The sequence below is a fragment of the Carlito syrichta genome, unplaced genomic scaffold (genome assembly GCF_000164805.1).
Source record: "Carlito syrichta isolate Samal-C Ts95f unplaced genomic scaffold, Tarsius_syrichta-2.0.1 Scaffold303695, whole genome shotgun sequence".
Lineage (NCBI taxonomy): Eukaryota > Metazoa > Chordata > Mammalia > Primates > Tarsiidae > Carlito > Carlito syrichta.
In genome coordinates this window covers 643,405-662,708 of record NW_007247791.1, presented here as the reverse complement: position 1 = coordinate 662,708, position 19,304 = coordinate 643,405, and the positions used below count along the sequence as shown (strand labels likewise).

At 36.0% G+C, this 19,304-nt stretch overlaps 1 protein-coding gene across 1 annotated transcript in view; it reads left to right on the top strand.

Annotated features, from left to right (window-relative positions):
- Positions 1–2,581, top strand: part of ZNF385D (zinc finger protein 385D) — a 137,651-nt gene extending 135,070 nt beyond the window's left edge. Inside the window, exon 6 of the mRNA XM_008059075.2 lies at positions 1–2,581. This exon is cut by the window's left edge and continues 400 nt beyond it. The gene's annotated coding sequence lies outside the window, so the exon portion shown is untranslated.
- Positions 2,582–19,304: the final 16,723 nt, after the last annotated feature.

Here is a 19,304-nt window from a genome sequence, read left to right as displayed (position 1 = left end):
GGGAGGTTAGGGGGTGGGAGGGAGGGAGTGGTATTTTCTCCAAATTAAAGCATTCCTCTTGAAAACTGGTTGTTTTAGAAGTGATCTCCAGCATTGATTTGTAGTGGTATCTAGACCTTCTGAAGCCTTTGTGACTGTGCTTTTGGGCACCTGTTTCCCCCTGCATTGTCTTTCCTGCTTTACGAAACAACTATACATTTGTCTAAGGGCATTAACTGGTTCCAGTGTATATATAATAATTTACTCTGTAGATTAAAATAATACAAGAAAAAAAGAGAAAAAAAAACAATAACAAAAGCAAAAGCAACACTGTGAATAGTAGCACCCGCGGTGGTCTTCTTGCTATGACAGCAATTACTGGGTATTTATCCCAACAAAAGTAGATACAGTAGATGTCTTGTAAAAAAATAGTGCTGTGTCTCAATCTATGCCACTAGATTTTAAAGAATTGCAAAGGTAGAATGAACAACTGTTTCCTACCAGTAAGCAGTAAAAAAAATAAATAAGCAAACACCAAATGGTGTCATAGAGGCCTCCCAGGTTGGCATCCTCCCCTCCTGTCTAGTTTGGAAATATAACAGAGCTAAGATTGGAGATGCAGGGGGCATTAATAAAGGAGATTCCTTACAAAATGCTAATTGTCCACCTTGAAGAAGTATTGTTGGAAACAGGGAAATGTTTTAATGTGCCTGCATCTGAACGCAGATAAATCCATGCATCATGGGTGTTTCGAAAGAGATTGGTACAACTCTTCTGTTTCAACGATGAGGGATATTCATAACCTAGGATGAGAATGCAAAGAAAAGATCTTTCATGTTAGTACGGGTCCAATGAAAACTGAGGATATTGCATCTTGGCAGTGTTTCTTTATATCATACCAGTAGGGTTGTCTTTTAGGTAAAGGTTTCTTCTTTAAGTATGATGGTAGAATTAAGCATTAGCTATCGTTGTGAGTTTTTTGTTGTTTTCTAGATTTCCTACTGACGTGATATAAACAATGAATATATATATTTAAATGTTAATAACAACAAGAAAAGTGAATCTGAGTTAACTGTACATCAATAATATAGTGGTTAAACAAAAATGCTGGTAAGGTCCACTTGACCATCATTTCTCCAGTGAAATTGTGAAATACTGACAGCCTTTATATTCACCATGAGGCTGAAAGGAATTGATGTTTTACCTTTAAAACAAGATTTATCAGGGGTATATATAAATATATGTATATTGTATATATGTTAGAAAGATTAAGAGAAAATAACTTATAAAAAGAAAATCTATATAAGATAATTATATAACCATCCAGTGTTACACGTTATCATTGAATTGGTAACAAATGGCATAAAAATAGCTGTGCCTTTAATTTGTGATAAAGGCTATTTGCTTTTTTCCCATAGAAAGCTAACATATACCTATCACTAGAGTGGGGTTTGAGGAAGTCTGTTGTATTAATAAGAACAATGACACTCAAACGTAGAATAATGATAAAAACATGTACAAATCAACCCTACATGATTTAGGTTTAGAGAAAAAAACTATTTTTGAAAAGGTTTTGTAAAGACTATTTAAAAATATAGGGAAGGGCTACGTGTGGACTTCCTGAAACTGCTCTCCAACTGCTGTAACCTTTGGAGAGGTATAAAGAATCAAGGGGAAATTTCCATTTGAGAGATAGGTATTTAGCATTTGTCATTTTATATTTAAAAAACACTCATAGCGTGCTTGGTGCTCAACATTAAACATGGTCTTTGGAGTTCTTCTCCACCATCTATCTATAGAAATTTGTCAATTAAATGTATCTTTAAAGCAGTTAGCTTTATATGTCTTTTGTTAAAGAACCAATCAAAATTTAAAAAAAAAAAAAGAAAGGGGGAAGGAAGGTTGGAAGGAAGGAAGGAAAGAAGGAAGGAAAATAGTTTCAAACCATGTCTCTCTGATTAAACATTGATTGGCATTAAAATCTCTGTTTGAAAGTATCTGGCGATTGTTCATTTACCAATGTCTATATGATCTGGTTTTTATCAAGTGTTTCCTTTTTCACCTACAGACCCTGCTATTTTAGCCAGGTGAACTGTTGCCCATAAGTTTGTTGTTTGGAGCTCTGTCTTTATCCCATGTGACCAGCTTCTAACTGTTTTGAACTTTAGTTTCCTTTCTTTGCTCCGTCAAATATTTTGATCTTCCATGGTCATCCTATCCACCATGCTTTACAACCGACAAAGGCTCTCTTTCTATTGGAGAAATTAGTGTTAATTAATGTAATCTCACTAAAATGTGCTTTCGCTGTTCTTCCCCATTTTCACCAAAATGAAGGAGCCAGTCCACTAGAAACAGGGCCTGCGCGATACACAGTGCCCTGGGTCACAAGGCATTACTAACTTTTATGATTTGCTGGGAACAAACAGATCAGCCATATTTTCTCCATCAGCCATATGAGAGAACTCAGAATTACCTGGACCCCTTCTGCCTCACTTCGCTATGGAACCATTTTTGTTCAAATGGTCTTTTAAATTGGAGTTGTAACCATCAGTTGTCTTTTACTCACTACCTAATAAAGGATGAAGCCTAACCATAGAACTTATAGTGGATTCTGTGTGAATTGACTCCTCCTGCTCCATGTTTTAACACCAGGTCAACATACATTATAGTGCAGGCAGCTATAAAGCTGTGTCTCTTCCCTAAGGAAACTTCTTTCATGAACCAAGATCCACAATTGAAATTGGTCGGCAATGGTGCTGTGAAAATCCCCAAGGGTGGTCTGACTCTATGGTACTACATCCCGTCCCATGCATCACACTCATGGCAAGGAAAGTGACAGAGAAAGCATCTCTGATTCATTTGAAACAAATATAAATGCATTGCAAGAGTCAAACGCCTCTGGAAAAAGCATTGTTGCTCCTCTTCCAGATAACCCAGACAAATGAAAAACCATCGTTGAGGAGGGGCTGTATTTCTCTTCTGAGAAAACAGGTGATTACACATGACAAATTGCACCCATCACTGGTCCTAAACTTTGAAGAGTAAGTTGTTTTATCCTTCACATAAGCAAACATATTTGGCTTTTGGCAATCTATACCACCACTGTCTCATCTGGAAGGATTCGTATCTTCAGAAACTATTGGGCTTCGCCTGATCTATGGCCATAATTCACTGCCATTATCATCAGAGATACAATTTGGTTTTTTGAAAGGTGCTACTTTTTATTTTTTATTTTCTGGCCAAGAATGATTTAGCAAAGAGAGTGTGTATGTGCATTTGGAAATTAAAAGAGCAGGGCATAATAAAAACAAAGGATTAAGAATGAAAAGACAGTGGAATTCTTAAATAGAATCAAAATAAATTGTGTATGTGTTCCTTTGAGTTTCGAAGGCACAGACTGATGCATAGTAGACATGGACATTCAATTCCACTGACTGAATTAATATCTTTGTCTCTGTTCTTGTGTAATTTCCAACTGTTCTCAAGACATTAGGTCACAAAACTAAAAGGTGACCGAAACGATGTGGAAGCCTCTCTTTTAAATTGGAATTGATATAGAGAATTGCCTTTCTACACACCAGCCTGAGTGGCATTGTGTTAATAACCATTTGAACACAAGAAAGCAGAGTCTACTGCAGACGAAAGCAATGAGGATTTGAGAGAAAGCAGAGTCTACTGCAGACCTTGTCCCTGACCAGCTCAGTGATTTAGATAGTCAGCAAATGTCTGGCCCTTAATTTCTTCATCAGTAAAATAGATGTGGGTAATTAAAGGCTGAGCTGGTTTAATGCACCAGCACTAAAAGAAGGCCACTTCTCTCATCTTCTCAGGAATAAAACAGCTCTCTTGGAGTGAACAATACTCAACACTTGCATGTGCCCAGAACGATGTTCTGTATTCTTTTCCATGCTGAGTGTGTGCCTCATGGTAGGTCATTCATCTACTCGATCAGGATATAGACTTCACCAACTAATGTCAAAGTTGCTAATTCACTTATCATTCTCTTATGAAGTTGTGTAAGATATGCTGCTCCTTTTTTCCCAGTCTAGAGTGTAATGAATTCGGAACAAGACCCTGAGAAGAGCTGGTAGTGCAGGTGTGGAAGGCAGCAACTATTTAAATGCCTATCCTTATCTCTTTTGTTGTGCTTTCTCTCTTCAGTAGAAAGAGCCCCCAACTAAGCCATTATTAATTCTGTCCCAGGTTTGCATGTGTTTTTGCTAATGATCACTTTTATTAAGGCAATTTATTCCATGGCCAGTTATGCATGCTTGTGTTTGTTAACAAGAATGATGTGAACTGAGTCCTGACAGTGAGTGTTTTGCCTAACCATCGCTGTTGGTTTTTGTTAAACAGGGAGATTTATCTGTGGAGCATCACTTCCTGTCTTTGTATGGTATGCTTCAATTACTAGAGAGTCTACTATCAAGCAGTGAAATGAATCATTTATATGGCAGGTCTCCAATTCTTGCATGCTAGTTCATAGAGTAATATCATGGCTTCCAATGAAGAAAGGAAATGTTGACATGTCATCTTAGGGTGGCCTACAAGGTTGGTACTTCTAGGAATGGATTTACAGCTTACCAGAATGATGCGTAGTGACAAAAGGCAGGTTCTACCCTGGAATAATCTCCTGTGTCCTACTTGATTAGAAATTCTTGCAGATCATAAGGGGTCACAGCGTTTAAATACTTCTCTGGTTAAGTCATCAATGTTCAAGTGCAAATGATATGAAAATTACCTTCAATTTGAGGATCTTCTCTTTTCTTTTCTCAGTAATGGAAACTTGTCCTACCTGGATGGTTGAGTTGACTCTAGAAACTGCCAAACTTCATTTGTCAAATGAAGTCAAATCTAATAATATGATTGATCAAGTAAAGAATCTTAGAGTTTAGTTAAGCTTAACTAAGACTTTGAAGACTGCAGAGAATGGGTTCTTTTTTTTTTAATGACTGACAGATCAGCTCTCAAGACAATTTTTAAAGAGTAGAGCTAACATGTGAGCAAAGAAGTATAATTAAAAATAAGTAATCATACAGTGACAAGTTATAAGCTTAATGCTTATACATATACACACAATTTTTAAAATGAGTCTCTTATACCTGTCATCCTTGTGCAAAGCCATGGTAAAATCATTTTATTTTCAGTGATTAGGTTGGTTTTACTTTAAGAAGAGGAACTCTAATTTCACACTTGGGAATCTTAATTATTTTAGAACATTGGAAGGGTTGACAAGTAGATATAATGTCAAGGTACTGCGCTCTCTAGCAAGACAATTATGCTAGTAGCTTGAGTTGGGTAAAGCAATTGTATCATTACATAAAAGCTACTGCTTTGTGTATAGAATTTGAACCCTTATCAAATCTTCAAATCCAGGAAGTGTGCAGGACATGGTAATAGAGGACTAAAGAAAATCAGAAAGAAAAAAGAAGCCTTAATTAGAGGTCCAAGTTTCATTTAGCCAGTAAACAATTATTTTTAAAGTCTCTGGGCAATAGGATTGTCTAATATAAATCCGTTGAGAAATGCTGTTGCCATGGAATGTTGAAGTCATGGTGAGGGGGGATGGAATTTTACTAATCAAAAATAACAATGTGGGTTTTTATCGGACATTTTTCAACCCAACTGAAAAATGTATGATTGCATAGTTTCAGTCTAGGACACTAGGACTTTGGACAACTAATATTGGATAAAGAATCTTTATGAAATGCTCTGTGTCTATTGTGATTTTAGAGATGAAACAGAGATTAAATTACTGAGAGTCTGGAAAGTTTACTTTTAAGCAAATAGACAAGAAGAATTTCATTCGGTGGCATCTGGTTTTTAAAGGGATTTTAGGGAAATGTCTGAAAGTGTTGGATACTGGAGAAAACACCTTGTGTCCAAAGGATCTGGGCACAAAATTGAGCATCACAGAACAGCAAGCACAGTTTCTGGCTTCGCCACAAACTCTCTGTAAGGAAACTGGGCCAACTCACTTGGTATTTTGATGATTCTCTTCTGATAAAAATGGGATAATAATTGAGTATAGAGATGTACTAAAAAAGAAGAGATGAATTTAGTAAAAGCAAGTCATTTGCCACACTAATTGTTTCTAAAACCTAAGCCATGGTCCTATAAATTTCAATAAAATTGCTTTAACATGCAACTTACACTTACAATGTTTATATTCCTATATATGTGAAATGGAACTAATTTGAGCAAAGCTACATCATGTATAGCTATGTTAGCTACTCTGTTTTGTCCTGAAAAAAAACTTGATGGGGTGTTTTTTAAAAATATTTTTTTTATCCACACATGGAGCTACACATGAAGAACATTGTTTTTTGGCAAAAGTATATTAATCATATGTTTTTCATTTATTGATTGAAATTTTACATTAGTTTCAACTAAAGTCTCTTTATTGTAGTCAATCATTTCTTCTAGTAATATTTAATTTACTGTAATTTAACAGCTAATTTTATTTTTTATTTTATTTTATTTTATTTTGAGTTGGAGTTTCACTCTGTCGCCCAGACTGGAGTGCAGTGGCCGCTCCCGGCCACTGCAGCCTCAACCTGCTGGGCTCTGGCGATCCTTCCGCCTCAGCCTTCCAAGTAGCCGGAATTACAGGTATGCCCTACCACACCCGGCTGATTTTTTGATTTATTGTAGAGATGAAGTCTCTCTGCCCAGGCGGGTTTCGAACCCGCGGGCTCAGGCAATCCACTCACCTCAGCCTCCCAAGGGTGCGATATTTCAGGCTGAGCCACCGAGCCCGGCTTAACAGCTAATTTTAAATTATCTTCTAAGAGTGGTCAGACAGAAGAAAATATAATATTAGCCAACATATGATGAAATATTCAACTCTCATGAAAGTTGAATGCTTGGACACTTTAAAATTGTTATTCTTTGCAGTAGAATTACTAAGAGATCATATCAAATAAATTGAATGATAAGCATGTCTATTTACTAACATGGACCCATATGGACTTAGTTTAAAGATAAAAATAGCTCAATCCACATGCACTTAGTAACTACAAATTGAAGGCAGTATTTTTTTTTTTGACAACCAAGATTCTTGTTGAAAACTTTGCCATTAATGTTCAAAATACTGAAGACTATTTTGAAATTAAAAAATAGACTGTCATTTGTTCTACATGTTTGTAACCCTGCAAAGAACAGCTTGAGGGAAAAATATTCATGTGATTTTTCTCCTTTTATTTTTTTCTCATGGCTTAAAAAAATACAATCAGAACTTTTTCTAAAAATAATCTTTTGACCAAAGGTTTCATAAGATTTTACCTGATAATGTGCCTAACTCCTTCAAAGGAGCATTACCACAGACATCAAAGAGAATACAATAGACATGACTATCTTGACTTTACAAAAAACAAAACTGAGGATTGAATAAATTGGTCTGCCCATAGTTACTAGTCACACAGACATGGAACTCTAAATCATCGGTGAGCCACAGTGATGCCTCCTTCGTGTAGAACTCGTGTGTTCCATCTTCAGTTGCATTTTTAGGAGCTTGTCTGGAGCACCAGAAGCCAAAATGCTCAGGATATGAAATGATGCCACCTTATTGGTCGCTGTATTCAGTAAATGACTTTTCTCTTTGCTTCTTGGTAAATCATGCTCAATAACCTTTTGTCAGAACTTTTAGATGTCCGCAGGTGGCCCTGGACACTTGAGATGTGATTTTATATTGTTTTACATTATGATATTTGGATGACTATATATATGTATATATATGTGTGTGTGTGCATGTATATGTTGTTATTATGTTTAGTTTGATTAAATAAATGCCTCTCGTATGCCAGTAAAGTAATACTTTAAATAATAATAATAATCAGATCGACACATAATTCGCTTCATGCCAGTCTATAATTTTAAGTCATATAATAATACTTCCTCATGCCAATTGCTCCTTCCAGGCCATGTAATAAAATCCTCTAACTGTCAATAATTTCCCCAGTATGAAAGGAAGTTGCTATCAATATTATTGACCCAGAAAATGTAAAATATAGCACATTTCATCTTGTCTGTGGTCCTGTACTAAGCTAAACTTGCAGCTGAGTACAAATTCATGTTTATTTTTATCAGAAATTCTTTAAGAAAAACTTTTCAGTTTTGATAAAAGAAAGATATTAGTGAGATTTTTATGTGAAGAAATCTCCCGGTTTCCTGCAGCACCTCTAGAAACATCCTTGGCCATTATCTTCTCTCTCTTTGACAGCACCAAAATTGTCCAGGTAAATGTAACATTGCCAGTGGTTTCATAAAATTGGTACACTTACGTTCTTCTTCTCTTATTTGTGAAATAAAGATGGTTGCTCATTTTCTTCTCTTCTATTGAGAATACATAGGTGATGGATCCAATCTGGGAAAAATTTTTCTTTCTTGGCTTAAGTTTTAAGCCTCTGTGGAAGAGGAATATTAGAACTAATTATGAATTCTATGTGTTCTATTCTTCTTGTTTGTAATACACCCCTGTACCGAGAAGTACAGCAAGTCTACGTAACATAATTGTTCCATGTACCAAGTGAGACTCTTAGTGACTCACAGAACGTGTCTCATGACTATTTCTCAAAAGAAATGTGAGCATGTGTTGTTTGAAGGAAAAAAAAGTAAAACATTTTATTTTCATTCAGCTCTGAATGATGGCTATTCCACTGGCCTCTTTCTCCCTCACTAGAAAGATAAGAGTTCTCATCTTTAAACTGAACACTGAAGTCATTGCAATTATGTGTAAGGCAGAATAATACCGTTACTCATAACTCTTTGAAACGCGTTTGACATTTACTGAAATAACATTTCAGTGCAGACAGGAAGTTGCAAGATGATAGTCCATATTTCCACAGGGCTGCAAATGTTTTAATTTGTCATTAGTTCCCAAACATCTTGGAAAAAACATGATTTTTTTTAATGCAAATTTTTAATTTCTTTTGGGGAAGAAAATAATGTGGAGAGTCCTGGTACCACATTCCCATTAGGCAATTACAAGTTGCAGCTGAACTGTGATTGCCCCTTAAGACAAAACAGAGTTTTCCAGCTTTTTACGATCTGCTCTTGGAGATCCCAGACTCTGCTTTTTTGCCAATCTCCTGCAATCATGGCTTATTGGTTCTTAGCCCCGACATGCTCTTTTGCTAACCGGTATTCAGGGCCCTCTCCATCGCTCTATCTTCTCTCCCCTTCCTGGGTTCACCTTATCATGCTTTTGATTCCAATTTTGGATAGGTATTTTCGATAAGAGGGAGTTTTTTGCAAATATCGCCTTCACTAAAGATTTTCTTCACCAGAATATGACCTGTGACAAATTAATGACTGGAGTGTGCGTGGGATTTTTTTTGTTTTAAAGAATTGACAGCCAGGAAAGATTTGGTTCAGGCAGTGGGTGACTATATTCATGAAAGAAATTCTGTCGTTAACTTTGAGTTTCCCTGCAGGAAGTTTTGGCTTCTGCTAATGGCGCAAATTGGATATTTTGGAAGAAAAAACAAGCATATTTGATACAAAAACAAGCCCTTATCTATTTTCTTCTTTAAGTTAAATATGAGGAAAATTTAGAAATAATGTTTTGAACATATATTTATGAATACATTCTGATTTTCTGGAAGGTCCCAGACACTCTCCCGAATACCTATAAACTGTCAGATTATTGGTTTGAAAAAAATTATAAGAATTTTTTTATCAACTTCTGAAATAATTCTCATTTTCCCCTACATTTAGGAACAGCATTTTAAATATAGAATTATGCATAGCATGTTAAATATTTACTTCTTTCACCTGTCTGGGCAATATACTGACTCAATTGACACAGATATCAGCATTCATAGTTCTGAAATTGATAATTATTTGATAGTAAAGATCTCTTTCATATTTTTTTGCTTAGAAATTAAAAAAAAAAATCTGTGCTGTTTGTAAGTTTCTGTTGGATATTCTAAGCCAGAAATTCATGCCAAAGCTAGATTTGGAATCTTGAATAACATACAACTTCACATTTTTCAAAGTGTGTAATCCAGGCATTGTGAATAATTTCTGGCCAAGTCCTAGGAAATTGTTCGTGGTCCTTCTAAACATAGGCTGGGAATTGTTATTCTGAAGCTAAAACCAAATGTCAGCTAAGGTCTGATGCTGGGGAAAACAATTAGAACATTACTAAATTACTCTCCTGTTAAAGAGTTCACCTTCAAAAGCTAATTATCAGTTTATCATGTTTTATTCATTAATCAGAATCATTTTCAAGAGTCTCAGAGCATTTCAGATGGGTTGGGTTAGGATGGGAAAGACCGCATAAACATACACTCTGCAAGTTGTGATTTATTTAGCCAAAGGTGTAGAACTTAATGGAAGCAAAATTCCATACAAGGTAGGAAAAAATGAAGCCTGTTTTGGCCACTTTCCTTTCCTCTGGCTTCCCTCTAGGTGAAAGGTAGGGGAGACTAAAAGCACTTGGTACACACATGATTCCACTAGATTTATGAAGAAAAGCCTATTAACCTTAACTCATTGTCGTTGTAAACTCAGGTAAATTTGTTTCCTTGGGCTGCTGAAACAAATTACCACAAACTTTGCTTTTTGTTTAAAACAACAGAAATTTATTCTCTCCCAGTTATGGAGGCAAGAGGTTCAAAATCAAGGCAATGGCAAGGTTGGTTCTTTCTTGGGGGCTAAGAGGAAGACCAGTGTATGCCTCTGTCTTCTGGTGGTTGTTGGCAATCATTGGCTTTCTGTGGTTTGTAGATGTACACTTTCAGCGTCTGACTTTGTCTTCACATTGGGGTTCTTCCCGATGTGACGAGTCTTCACATCATATTTCTTCTGTAAGCCTGTCTCATCTTTTCTTACAAAGACATCAGTCATATGGAATTTAGGACTTGTCCTACTCATATGTGACCTCATCTTAACTCATTACATCTCTAAAGACCCTATTTCTAAACAAGCTCACATTCTTGGGTTCCGGAGGTCAGACTTTAACATATTTCTTGAGGACAGACAAATTAACCCACAACATTAGACTTACCTCACCTTTCCCAGCGAACTGACACTCACAATCTGGGCCCTCCCTTTAAGATGTTTACAATCTTAGGGCTTTGCTGGTTCTTGGGCAAAACCAGTACTAGGAATTCGCCACCTTTATCCTTGAAGTTTGAGGTGGCAGGTGAGCAAAACTGGGCCCTGGAAATTATCTGTGTCCTTATTTTTTTCTATTTCCCAAAAAACCTGTCACTTGCTATCCATGCCAAATCTCATTGTCTTAGGTTCGGTCTCTTAGAAGCACAGCCTGGGGTTCTCAGAAAAGTTATTTGTTATAGAAGGAGTGTCCTCAGTGGAAAGAAATTAACGAGGCAGAATAAGACCAGAGAGCCTAAGGATTCATTTCAGACTGGTCTCCCAAGACACTCAGAATATTTCTAGTAAGTCTTTAAAATAGCATGTGATCATTAATATAAATCAAGGTATGAAAAGAGAGAAGGGCATTTAGAACAAAAAGAGATGAGCAACATCAATTCTTGGGGCCATTATAAGTCATGGCCCATTTTTAGGTAGGCTGATGAGTCGTTTTAGCTTGCCTGGAATACTTCCAGTTCACGCCTGTTACCGCTGGTGCAATCAGTAATAGAGCTCCCTTTCAGGCTTAAACATTTTCCAGTCTGGTAGATAAATTGTATGTCCACATTATGTCTTACTCTCCTTTTACCAGTTTATAAAATAAGTGGATTGAAACAAATGAAGTATAAGGACCCTTCCAATAATAAAGTTTTCTGCACAATACTTTGTATTTCACAAAACATGTTTGTTTGTGTTTTTTTTTTTGAGGGAATTCAATCAGGGAAGATGTAGAATGTTTCCCCAGAAAAGTAGTTGACATTTTAAGTTACAGATAAAGTTGTGGAATTTCTTTTTTGTCGATCTATCCATTTCCCATCCATCGATTCCTGCATCCTTTATTAATATGTAGTTATATGTACCTTATACTATATCAGATAGGAGAGGGAAGGGTAATTAAGGCATATTCAGTGACAGGCTCTATACCAAATGCATTATTTATGTATTTATTTATATGGATACATAATATTTTACATATGTGTGGAGTGCCTATGATATTTTGTTATACACATAGAGTGTGTTAATGATCAAATCAGGGTATTTATGGCTTCCATCACTTTGAGTATTTATCATTTCTGAGTACTGGGAATACTTTAAATCCTCTCTACCATCTACTTTGAAACATACACTGTATTGTTTTTAAGTATGGTCACTCCGCTCTGCTTTTGAATGATAGAACCTATACCTTTTAACTAACCGTATGTTTATACCCATTAACCTACCTCTCTTCTTTCCTGGCCCCTCTCACCCACCATTCCCAGCCTCTGCTATCTATCATTTTACTCTATATCTTCATGATAGAAACTTGTCCTTTTTTAGCTCTCACATATGAGTAAGGGCACACACTATTTGTCTTCCTGTGCCTGGATTATTTCACAACACATAATACCTCCACTTCCATCCACATTTTTGCAAATGATAGAGTTCATTCTTTTTCATGGCTGAACAGTATTCCATTGTATACATATGCAACAGTCTTTCATTATCCATTCATCTGTTAATCTCTTTGCAGTTGTGTATAGCGTTGCAATAAACATGCAAGTAAAGGTCTCCCTTTGATATACTCCTTTATACGTATACCCAGAAATGGGATTTCTGAATCATATGGTAGTTCTATGTTTTTGAGAAATCTCTATAATATTTTCTATAATGGTTGTTAGTTGTACTAGGTTTTATTTCCACTGACAGTATATAAGAGTTTTCTTTTCTTCACACACATGAAAGCATGTGTTATTTCTCATCTCCTTAATAATAGCCGTTTTAACTAGTGTAAGACAATATTGTGGCTTTGATTTTTATTTCTCTGATAATTAAGGATATTGAGCATTTTGTTATACGCTTGGTCATTTTTATGTCATCATTTGAGAATTGTCTATTCATGTCCTTTGTCCACTTATGAATGAGATTATGGTTTTTTATTCTTGAGTTGTTCGAAGTTTTTAAAATGTATATATATATATATATATATATATATATTTTTTTTTTTTTTTTTTGGGGGGGGGGTATTTGTCTCTCTCCAGATGCATAGATTGAAAATATTTTCTCCTATTCAACTCTATTCAACTGGTTGTCTCTTCACTCTTGTTTTTTTTGCTGCGCAGAGGTTTTTTTGTTTTTTGGTATAATATAGTCGAATTCGCCTATTTTTGTTTTAGTTTTCTGTGCTTATGGGGGTTACCATAAAATGATGGCCTAGATCAATGTCCTGAAATGTTTCTCTACATTTTATTCTAGTAGTTTTATAGGTTCCAGTCTTACATTGACATCTTTAATCCATCTTGAGTTGATTCTTCTATATAGTGGAAGAGAAGGGCCCAGTTACATTCTTCTGCATACAGATATCCAATTTTCCCGGAATAATTTATTGCAGAGAGTATCCTTTCCCCAGTGTTCCTAGTGCTTTTGTAGAAAATTAGTTGGTTGTAATATGTGCTTTTATGTCTAGATATGCTATTCTATTGCATTGATCTATGCATATATTTTTATACCAGTATCATGCTATTTTGGTTACTATAGCTTTATAATATATTTTGAAGTCAGGTAGTGTGATGCTTCTAGCTTTGTTCTTTTTGCTCAGAATTGATTTGGCTATTCTGGTTCTTTTATAGTTCCATATAAATTTAGGATTGATTTTTCTACTTCTATGAAAAATGACATTGGTATTTTAATAAAGATTGCATTGAATCTGTAGATTGCTTTTCATGATATTTATTCTTCTGATTCATGAACATTGATAACCTTCCCTTTGTTTGTGTGCTCTCAATTTCTTTCATTGGTGTTTTGTAGTTATGCTTTTAGAGATATTTCTCCTTCTTGGTAAAATGTACTCATAGTTTTGTTGGGGTTTTTTTTTGTAGCTATTGTAAATGGAATTGCCTTTTTGATTTCTTTTTTGGCTATTTCATTATAGGTGTATAGAAGCACTATTAATTTCTGTATGTTGATTTTCTATCCCACAACTTAACTGAATTTATCACCTCTAAGAGATTTTTGCAGAAGTCTTTTTTTTTTTTAATACAAGGTCATGTCATCTTCAAAGAGGTAACATTTGACTTTCTCTTTTCCAATTGAAACGGAAAATACTAATTTTTATTTCTTTTGTTTATTCCTTTCTCTTGCATGATTGCTCTGGCTAGAACAGTCAGTAATATGTTAAATAAGAGGATTTGTAATAGTCGGCATTGCTTTATTCCTCCATTTCTTAGAGGAAGGGCTTTCAGCTTTTCCCCATTCAGTATGTATGATGTTAGCTGTGGGTCTGTAATACAAGACCTTTATTATTTTGAGGTATGTTCTTTCTGTGCCTAATTTCCCGAGTTTTTGTCATGAAGGACTGTTGCAGTTTTTTCAAATTTTTTTTGTGTCTATTAAGACGATTATATAGTTTTTTCCTTTATTCTATTTATGAGCTATAACATGTTTATTGATTTGCATGTGATAGAACATCCTTGTATCCCTGGTATAAATTCTACTTTATCATGGTGTATTAACTTTTGGATATGCTGTTGAATTCAGTTTGCTAGTATTTAGTTGAGGATTTTTGCATCTATGCTCATCAGAAATGTCATCCTGTAGTTTTCTTTTATGTTCTTGTCTGGTTTTGGTATCAAGGTAATGCTGACCCTGTAGAATGATTTAGGAAGAATTCTTTAGTTTAGTTTTTTTTTTTTTAATAGTTTCAGGAAGGTTGATGTTACTTCCTTATATGTTTGGTTTCAGCAGTGAACCCATCCAATCTTGGGCCTTTCTTTTTTGGGCAGATTTTTTTTATTACTGATTCAGTCTTACTATTCATTACTGGTGTGTTCAGGTTATCTATTTATTCCTAATTCAATCTTGGTATGTTGTATGTTTCCTAAAAAGCATTAATTCTTCTAGATTTTCTACTTTGTTAACATATAGTTGTTGATAATCCTCTCTGATGATCTTTCGTATTTCTGTGGTTATCAGTTGCAATGTCTTTCTCGTTTCTAATTTTGCTTGTTTGGGTCTTTTCTCTTCTTTCCTTGGTTAGTATAGCCAGCAGTTAATCAGTTTTTTAAAAACCTTTTTTAAAGAAGAAACAATTTTTTGTTTCATCGGTCCTTGATAATTTTTTTTAGTCTCTATTTTTTGTAGTCCTAATCTGATCTTGGTTATTACTTTCCCCTTGCCCATTCTAGGTTTGGTTTATTCTTGCTTACCAGTTCCTGAAGGTACTTTGTTGGATGTTCATTTGAAAACATTCTATTTTTTTTAATGTAGGTATTTATTGCTATAAACTTCTCTCCTTGTACTTATTTTGCTGTGTTCCACAAGTTTTGATAGGTGTTGTGTCCATTTTCATTTGTTTCAATAATTTTTAAAACATTATTCATTTTAATTTCTTCATTAGCCCAATGGCCATTCAGGAGCCTGTTGTTTAATTTCCACGTATTTGTGAAATTTTCAAAGTTCCTCTTGGTATTGGTTTCCAGTTTTATTCCATCAGGGTCCAAGGACATATTTGATATTATTCTAATATTTACAAATTTTTCAGATTTTCATTTTTGACCTAGCATATGGTCTATCCTGGAGAATGTTCCATCTGCTAATGAGAAGATGCACTCTGCAGTTGTTGGATACAATGTTTTGTAGAAGTCTGTTTGGTTTATCTGGACTAAGATCTAGCTTCAATTCAAAGATTTTTAGTGTGGTTGTTGACCTTCTGTGTAGATGAAGTGTCTAATGCTGAGAGTGAGGTATTGAAGTCCTTCACTATTAGTGTATTGGAGTCTATGTCTCTTTCTTTAGATTTAGTAATATTTCGTTTATGAATCCAGAAGCTCCAGTGATGAGTACATATATATTTAGAATTGTTATTTCGTCTTGCTACTTTATCCCTTTATCATTATATAGTGACCATTTTGTTTGTTTGTTTTTTGTTTTCATTTTGTTTTATCTACTACAAGTGTAGCTCTTCCTGTTTGGGTTTAATTTTCATTTGTATGGGATATCTTTTTTCCACCCCTTTACTTTTCGTCTGTATGTCTTTTTACAAATAACATGGTGTAAACAACATAAAATTGGGTCACTTTCTTTTTATTCATTCAGTCATTGTATATCTTTAAAGTGGAGAATTTAATTTATATTCGATGTTATTATTAATACGTGAGGTTTTGCTCCTGCTATGTAGTTAATGGTTTTCTGGTTGTTTTGTGTATTCTTTGTTCCTGTATTTTTCTTCTTATTGTTTGTCATTGTGGTTTGGCAGTTATTGGTAATGGTATCATTTGAGTATTTTCTCTTTCTCATTTGTGTGTTTGCTTTACCATTGAGAATTATACTTTTGTGTATTTTCATGATGGCAAATGTTGTCCTGTCATTTTCAGGTATAGGACTTCCTTAAGCATTTCTTGTAGGGCCAGTCTAGTGATGATGAATTCCCTCAGGTTTTGCTTAGTTGGAAGAGGCTTTATGTCTTTATTTATGAAAGGTAATTTTGTTGTATATAGTATTTTTGCCTGATTTTTTTTCTTTTTGTACGTTGAATATATTATCCCATTTTCTTCTTGCCTGCCTCTGAAGTTTCTGCTGATAAATCTGTTAGTCTAATGGGGGGAGGTGGTTTCTTTATCAGTGACTAGATGCTTTTTTGTTACTGATTTTAGGATTCTGTCTGTCATTAAATTTAGACATATTGACTATAATGTGTCACAGAGAATTTCTTTTGGCTTCATATCTTTTTGCATTGTTGGAAATTGGTGGATCTAAATTTGTAAATCTCTTGCTAGACTCAGGGAGTTTTCATCTATTATTTTGTTAAATAGGTTTTCAAATCCTCTTCTTATCTCTTTGACTTTTGGAATACCAATAACTTGTATATGTCATCATGTTATAGTGTCCTATATATCATGATGGTTTTATTCATTTTTCAAAATTGTTCTTTTTTTCATTTTTGTCTGACTGGTTTATTTCAAAATACTTGTATCAAGTTCTAAGCATCTTTCTTTTGCTTAATCTAATCTTTTGCTAAAGCTTCCAAGTGTATTTTGTAGTTCACTTTATGAATTCTTTAGTTCCAGAATTTTTGTTTGTTTGTTTGTTTTTTAATACCTATCTCTTTGATAAATTTCTCTTTTTTTTTTCTGATTTCTTTGTATTGATTTTTGGAGTTCTGTTGTATCTCACTGAGTTTTTTGGAACCAGTGGTTTGAATTGTTTTTCTGGGATCTGGCTTATTTCTTTCTGATTGATCTGTTTTTAGAGAATTATTGTGTTCCTTTGAGGGTATCATTTTATTTATATATTTATGTGTGTATTTATTTATTTATTTGCTTTTCCATGTTTCTTATGTTTTTACATTGATATCTGCACATGGGCTAGAAAGTTGAGTGTCTTGGGACATAGGTATGTCAGTGTAGCATGGGCAATAACAGTGGCAATGGTGAGACAACTTTCTGAGTCCTGAGTGTTATGTGCTGATGTTGGCTGCAATGCGCTGGGTGGGCCCATCTCCACATCTGCAGGTGGTACATCTAGGTAGGGGCCAGCTGCTGTAGTAGCAAACCGGTGGGTAAGCCCAATCTATGGCCCCTGGGAGGAGTGTTCAGTTGCCAATGATAGTGGACTGAGCTGAGCAATCTCCTGGATTGTGTGCTCAGGCATGGGGAGAGGGGCAAGGCCAGGATGGGATGGCTTGTTCTTAGGCCCTCAATGGTGTGTAGCGTTCAGCCACAGCAGGCAAGAGTAGGGCAATCCCCAGGCCACAGATGGAATGCTCAGGTTGGGGGTGGCAACAGCCATGCTCTTTCCTTGCCACCAGGAGAGTGGGAACAGTGCCACCTTCAATGACAGTAGCCTTAGGCTGGTAGGTGGGGAGTGTACTCTTTACTCCTAAGTCAACCCGGGTGATGCTCATGCTTCAGCCCCAGCATCAATAGCCAGTTTTTTGCTTGTATTTCAGCCTCAGTGGTGCTGCATTCCAGGATACAGTGTGGTCGGTTGGGGATAGGACTTTAAAATGACACCTTGTTCAGCCTTGGTGGTAGCGCACGCCTTGGTTGCCTTGGTCATGTCTCTGCCTTGGGTGCAGCAACCTGCTGTCAGTTGCTTGTGTCTAAGCCCCAAGGGTAGTAGCTATTGATTTATTTGTACCTCAGCTTGAGATCAGCGTGCAGCTCAAGGACTCCTCCAGGACAGTGAACAGTCTGTTGGGGGTGGGCTCTAGGATGGTACCTCACTCACGCCTCAGTCCTATGGGGGGAAGTTACACATTCTCCTCGGGTGGAGTATTCCATGGTGGCTCATGTCAAATCCTTGAGGACAGGAGCTTGTGTGCCTGCCAATGTTCTGTTAAATTCCAGTGTTTTCTCTTCAATGACCTATTCAAATTGAGATTATATTCTTAACTACTTTTGTTCTTCTTAGAGGAGGAAGTGAGTAAGAACCAGAACAAAAAGAGAGAGTTTAGATACCAGTTTGTAAGATTGTATAGCTGAGGTAGCTTCTAGAGTTTACAAGCCCCAGATATCTCTGCATTTCACTTCAGAGACAAACTGCACACAGTGTACTGACAGACCAGATCCAAATGGTACCCAGAGTGGCTACATCAGGTGCCCTCACTTGCCACCCCCTAGGAGGGGGGTGCACTTCAGTCCTGGTATTTCTGGGTCTGGGTCTGAGATAGTCTGCTGGGAGAAGAGTCCTAAAACAGTGCCTTGCTGTAGCTGCATGTGTCTCTGGGAATACGAGAGACCCAACACAAGCTTCCTCCTTGGGATACTGCCTATGGTACAATCTCCCAGCAACTCCCTATGTGAGTTTCAGAGCCCATAACGGTTGAGGGGCTCTCCCGTGTCTAGGATTTCAGGAGGCCATAATAAGAATGTGGACTGCTGAAAGTCTCCTTTACTCTTTGCCCATACAAGTGAATCTCTCTGGACTCCCTGCTGATTCTGGCCAAGCAGGCAGCCCCACTTTCTTCTTCTTTCTTGCTGCAGGTATTTCCTGCCAATTTTCTGTTAAATTCCAGTGTTTTCTCTTGGATGACCTATTTGAATTGTGGTTATCTGCTCACTATTTTTGCTACTTTTTGCGGAGGAAGCAAGTACAAATTAGCCTTAGTCAGCCATCTTGAAGCCTCCCCACCAAATGCCAAAGGCATATTTTATTCCATCTTCTCAATAATCACAGGAGCAAAATATTACTAACCATTATTAAAAATGTAAAATAAATAAATATTGTGAAGGTCAAAAAGCTTCCCAAAG